The sequence below is a fragment of the Silene latifolia genome, unplaced genomic scaffold (genome assembly GCF_048544455.1).
Source record: "Silene latifolia isolate original U9 population unplaced genomic scaffold, ASM4854445v1 scaffold_88, whole genome shotgun sequence".
NCBI lineage: Eukaryota > Viridiplantae > Streptophyta > Magnoliopsida > Caryophyllales > Caryophyllaceae > Silene > Silene latifolia.
In genome coordinates, this window is record NW_027413793.1 from 645873 (window position 1) to 652094 (window position 6222).

Below are 6222 nucleotides of genomic sequence, written 5' to 3' on the forward strand. Positions count from 1 at the left end.
ACGACAAGGAAGGGTTCACTGAGTTCCTAACCCGCTGGAGGAGGGTGAGTACTCAATTGGTCAGTAAGCCGAGTGAATCAACTCTGGTGGAAAAGTTTGTCAACAATCTCCGCCCGGTTTATGCCAACCTACTGAGATATCAAAATATCAAAACTTTTCAAGATCTGCAGATTCTGGGGACATGTATTGAGGACGACCTCCGAAAGGATGTCTTAGCCAAGACCACTGGCAGAGGTTACCAGGTGATGCCTGTCGTTGTAAGCACCAAAAATAAAATTTATATTTCCTAACTACAACTATAGATAGCAGTAGCAGGGTCGAACCACAGAGAGGCAGATGCAATTATTAGTTGTATAATTCTAGTCTAAGGTAACAAATATGTGGGGGTTTGAATTGATTTGGTCTATAGCTAAAGGCAATAAACTAAAGAAATGTATAAAATCAAATATAAAAAGGGTACTAAGATGGTCGGTTCACTGTAGTTTCGGCGGCAGTATACTAGGTAGGTCTGAAACAATCACGTGAGACGGGAAAATAAGAATTCCTCTCGGTCTAGTCTTAACAGGTAGCATCTTTCGATCTCGCTACAGGTCCCTAATATCTCTAATACTGACTTTCGTCCTGAAAAGTGACTAAAAACCTAAACTTTACCTATCTTTCAATCTCAGCATAGTTTAGTCATTTATTTGGTGGTCTAACAACTTTCCCTATATTTCGATCTAATGGGTCAGTCATTTCCTAAGCATTCAACTAGTCGCGTGCACTCGATTCGTCAAACATAGAATTTAAAACAATTAAAACGAAGACAATCTCAGCGTGGCCAGTCGATCGACCGTGGAACCCAGTCGATCGACCGGCGTGCGATTTCAGATCATACTAATTTTAATGCCGCCTAACCTACAGATTCCCTACATACTAGCACGAATAATTTAGCTACTCATGACTATTACGAAAACAACAACAAGATTGATGAAATAAACTACTGAATTCATGCTTGAAATAATTAAATAAGCAAATAACGTAAAACGATAATTTTGGCTTTGGGAAACTAACTAGCAATTTCTATACTACGAACGGAAATAAAACTTATGAAAATGAATATAAGAACAGAAGAATACCGAATGGAATTGCAGAGAATAAAGATCCAAAACCGAATGCGAAAGTAACTTTTATTGAAGGAAATAATTATAAACTAAAGAACCCTAATTACTGATAATCTCAAGCAGATGAAAACTGAATCAATAATGCTTCATGTTAGGTTACGTTATATAGCAATATAACGTAACATTATTCCTAAACCTAATATACATTGGGCTTCTTAATTTTCGATCTTTTTATTTGCGTCAGATTAGCGGTGTGGTCGATCGACCACTGAAACCGGTCGATCGACTGGACTGCAATGAACAGAAGCTACTGGAACTCGTGCTCTGGTCGATCGACTAAGGGCAGCGGTCGATCGACTGAAGTAGATGATAGTTGACTTCTAAATTCTCGTGGATTTGTCTTTCGGGCCTCGGTACGCGCACCAAGCTCGTTCCTTGAGTAAATACTTCACGTCAAATGCAATGCAAGGTACTCGGGGACGGATTTAGTTTGATTTCCGCTGGATTCTTCACATTTCTGCAATAATGTACAAAAACACGAAAGTAGACGGAAATAGGAAAATAGTAGCATAAACTACATAAATGAGCTCTGAAATGCGTGTAAAAATGAGGTATAAAACATCATATAAATGACACGCATCAAACTTCCTCAAACCAAACCCTTGCTTGTTCCCAAGCAAGAACTAGACTCGATCCTAAGACCTAATGGAACGAGTTCAATCTCAGAGCGAAATGCAAACCGAATAGCCTAAACCAATTTAATGCAACAACTAACAATCAATTAGCAATGTGAATCATGCAAACGAGTTATGTAGTCACTAAAAACTGCTGAACCGTCAACTATAGATACTTATCAAATTGGACTCTCACGGGTCGCTCGAATCACTGATAAGCACAGGTGAATAATGTATAAGATAGAAAGAATTCATTTTGTAAAGACTCTCACCTAACTACGACCTATAAGAACATGCCTGCAATCTAATATGAAAATGATCTCTACAACCGTACATATGCATTCCAACCAAACAAATGACCATGACACATGCCGAGGTTAATATGGATATGTGAGGTATGGGTAAGAAGAGGCAATACAATTATAGGACTGTGGAGGTATAGGTGATCAAGCTAGTACCTAAACAAAGCCATATGACAACATCAAACTTCTTGCTCAAGATCAACAATAAAACCCGGTGCTAATTAGAAGCACAAATCTCGCAACCTCCATAATAATTAATCAATCAACTCCCCATAAGATATAAATGCAACATGGGAGCAAAAATCGCCATATAATAAGGACTTTGAATTATGCGAATTGATTGATTTTTTTTTCTCTTCTCGGTCTTTAGTCGATCGACCAATGAGGCCAGTCAATCGACTGCCCTCTACAGTACATCACGCATTTTTTTCTTTCTTCGAATCATTTTTCTCTTTTTTTTTTCTTTTTCAATTATATTTTTTCCTTCTTTTCATCTACCCAACAACATCTCAAAAAATGAGCATATGCCACCAAAAATGTAGTAACAATCCCAAGAACATAAACTACTAGCTTGACACGGGCAGGCTAAATGTAGGATGTAGTAACGGGACAAAAAGGCTGTTTTTGGCAGTGTGGAGCTTATGGGCAAAACGAATAAGGGAAACCTCTTCCACATGTGTCAACAAACCACAAACCGAATGCATACAGGTATTAAGCATATCAAGTTCATATTTATGCAAATTAATGTAACATGTCTCATAAGGAGTAACTACTCACATCCTAGATAAACTGGTCACGGATGTCACCAGTTATAAGCTCCAAAACTCAGAAATATAAGTAGTTTGCCAAAAATCTAAGTCAAGTCTCAGGATTCAGCGAATAAATTAACGAAAACTCGTAGACTATGCATATATGATTCTACTAATAACATGTCAATTAGCAAGGCTTAGGCGTAAACAACTGCAAATGCAATGTCATCATTGAAATACTACCGTTCTGACTCGACCTATATGCTAAAATAAACGTGCATTTTTGAAATTTTTTGAAATTTTTCAATTTTTTCTGGATTTTCTGTATATAAGAGAAATGAAATAAACAATGCAAACTAAAATAAACGTGAAATAAGTATGCAATAAAACATATGAATGCAGTGCAAAACCCTTCCCCAAACCAAATCACACAATGTCCCCATTGTGCAAAATCATATAATGAAATAAAAGGGAAACGGGAATTTTCGATAAATAACTAAATAAGACATGAAAGTAAACTCAGAAACTCACAAGACTTTAAGCGCAGCAAAAGGAAACCTCCCCAAACCAGCGTGAGCTAGGAGGTTTCAGTAGCCAGCAGTGCTACCAATAAGTACCTGAAAAGACAGAAAAGTACCACGCGTAAAACCGAGAAAACAATTATTGAAACGCAGCATTTTGGGTAAAAATGAGAGAACGGAAAAAAAATCAGAAATTAATCGGAAAATAAGGTGGAGAATAAACTCCCTCAATTCCACAAATCGATCAAACACAGCAGGGGAATGATCGAGAACAGGTACAGCAGCGTTGGGTGGTCGATCGATGATGTGACCATAATTAGCGCATATTTAGCCCCCGAATTAGCCTTGTTCCCATGCTTTTTAGTGCCTATTTGGGTCATTTCTTATCTTTAGTTCTTTGTTTTGCATATTCTTTGAGATTTTAATCCCTTGGTAGGAAAGGAGTAAGAATCTTGCATTTTCATGGCAAAACGAGACTAAATTGAGCGAATTCAATGACCAAGCATCAAGGAGAGACAAGATTAGAAGGCCTTTGTACATATTATAGTAGAAGAGCAATGTTGAGAAAAGATCCTTGAGTCCCCAAGGAAATCCCCAAGGAATTTATGAAGAAAAGGGAAGAAAAGAAGAAGATTTGTTCGATCGACAATCCGAGCGGATTGTCACCAATCCGTCCGTCCGCAAAGAAGACAATCCGAGCGGCTTTGCCACAATCCGCTCGGATTCCCCCTCCACAATCCGCCCGGATTCCCCCGAATCCGCTCGGATTCCAACGCCTGAATCCGCCCGTCCCGACCCTATTCCGCCCGGATTCTAGCACAAAGACGGATTGTCTTCTCCAAGCTACGAAGAAAGAAGCCCTTCTCTCGTAAAATACCGGCTCCTCCTTGCTCAATCTAAAAAGTGTAATTACTAGTTTAGCCCTTAGTTAACCCTAATGCATCCTCCCTAATTTCCACTATAAATACCCCATTAGTCTAATTAGAGGAGCATGTTCTTCTTATCAATAATTAGTGTAGTTAATATCAATCAAATCTCTCTTTAATATTGTAATCAAGTATTAATCAAGTTTTAATCCAAGTTTTAGTTCTTTAATCTCTCTTTTGTTCATCCTTTATTTTGGGTAATTGAAGATTATTTGGGTTATTGTTGGGAGATTGACAACCTCTCAATCAAGCATTCAAGTACTTCTATTATTTTTGCTTTATTATTGGAATCATTAGTAGGTATAATCTCTTAATCCCTTTTTAATTATTGTTAATTACTTTCATTTATTAATCATGTTTCATATTGATGGTATGATTGACAACCTTGCTAGCATGATCAACATGATAATGAGTGAGTAGTCTCTTAGCTAGGGTTAATGGGTGATTAGGGGAAACCAACATGGGGAATGATTCATGCTTAAATTAATATGCTTTCATGTTTTATTTGCTTTCTTGTTTTGATCTCAACTCATGCACATGTTATATTTGATGAAATGCTAAGCCAATGAATCCTTGCATTTACTATCATCTCTTATCTTTTCAATGAGACTTGTAAGACATATCCCAACTCGAGTCTCATTAGACCATGCATGTTGTTGAGTAGGGAAGATTAAGTCGACTTGTAGGTGTTGTACAATCTAATCGATTCGGCTCCGGGACCCAAACTTTCCTAGGATTGTAAGATATAACCCAACTCAATCCATCACAACAATAATTGCTTGCTTATAATTTGAGAGCATGTTTTTATGATCATATCCCATGATTCCCCTATGATCCCATGACACCCTAGTGCCTTTAATCAATTGTTTACACCCCTTTAATTCATCTTGCTTGTTTGTTTTCATTGCTATTTTAGTTTAGTAACCTTCTACATCAACCCAATTTGTGACACCCCTTAGACACCACTAGTTACAATAGAAATCTCATTTCAACTCCCGTCCCTTGGGATCCGACCTTTACTTGCCTCTTTACTAATTGTAGAGTTGTTTGTGGAGCTATAAATTGTGTTTTGATTCGACCGTGGCCAACGACCACATCTTAATTTGTGAACACTTAGCGGGATCGCATCAAAAATGGCGCCGTTGCCGGGGACGGTGTTCGTTTGATTTAGATTTCTTTTTATTGTTATTAGTTGTGTCTTTCTTCGCCTTGAGGAAGTAAAACTCCTCAAGGTTTGTTCTAATTGTTTTCGAGTTGTTTGATATTTTGCATGTCTAGAAGGTTACAAAGTGATTTGTTACCTTTTGACCGTGAAATCGAAAGAACCTTGACGAACAATAGGAGAGTTGTTAGTAGGAATTTAAGAGGTATTAGTGAAGTTGTCCAACCCACTAGTGAGTTTGTCAATCCTTTCGCAATAGAAGGAGAAGAAAACCCATTACACAATACCCCACAAAATCCACCTACAATGCAAAAATTCTCGTCACACTCCGTACCCACCGAGGAGAATCTACCAAATGGTACTCCTACACCGCAACATCTAACCGGAAATTTTATTGCCAAGTCCGCCTTCATCCAATTAGTCGAGAGGAGCCAATTCGGGGGGATGCCTAGTGAGGACCCTCATTCTCATATGGAAACCTTTTGCGACTATTGTGATGCTATCTCTCAAACGGGCGTGACCCAAGACCAAATTAGATGGGTCTTATTTCCTTTTTCCTTAATCGGCACCGCGAAGCAATGGTTGAAGGGCCTTGATAAGGCCACCCTTGGAATAGATTCTTGGAAGAAGTTGGCTCTAGCTTTCTACAAAAAATTCTACCCACCGGAAAAGACTAACATGTTAAGAGCTCAAATTACGGGTTTTAAGCAAAGGGATGAAGAGTCTTTGTATGAAGCTTGGGAGCGGTTCAAGGGAATTTGTCGCTCATGTCCTCACCATGGACT

The 6222-nt window shown here is 38.3% G+C and overlaps 1 non-coding gene across 1 annotated transcript; it reads right to left on the reverse strand.

The window, feature by feature from the left end:
• Nucleotides 1-6115: 6115 nt before the first annotated feature.
• LOC141640560 (small nucleolar RNA R71) lies at nt 6116-6222 on the reverse strand. Its single transcript, XR_012543055.1, has one exon. It is a non-coding gene; the product is annotated as a small nucleolar RNA R71 (small nucleolar RNA).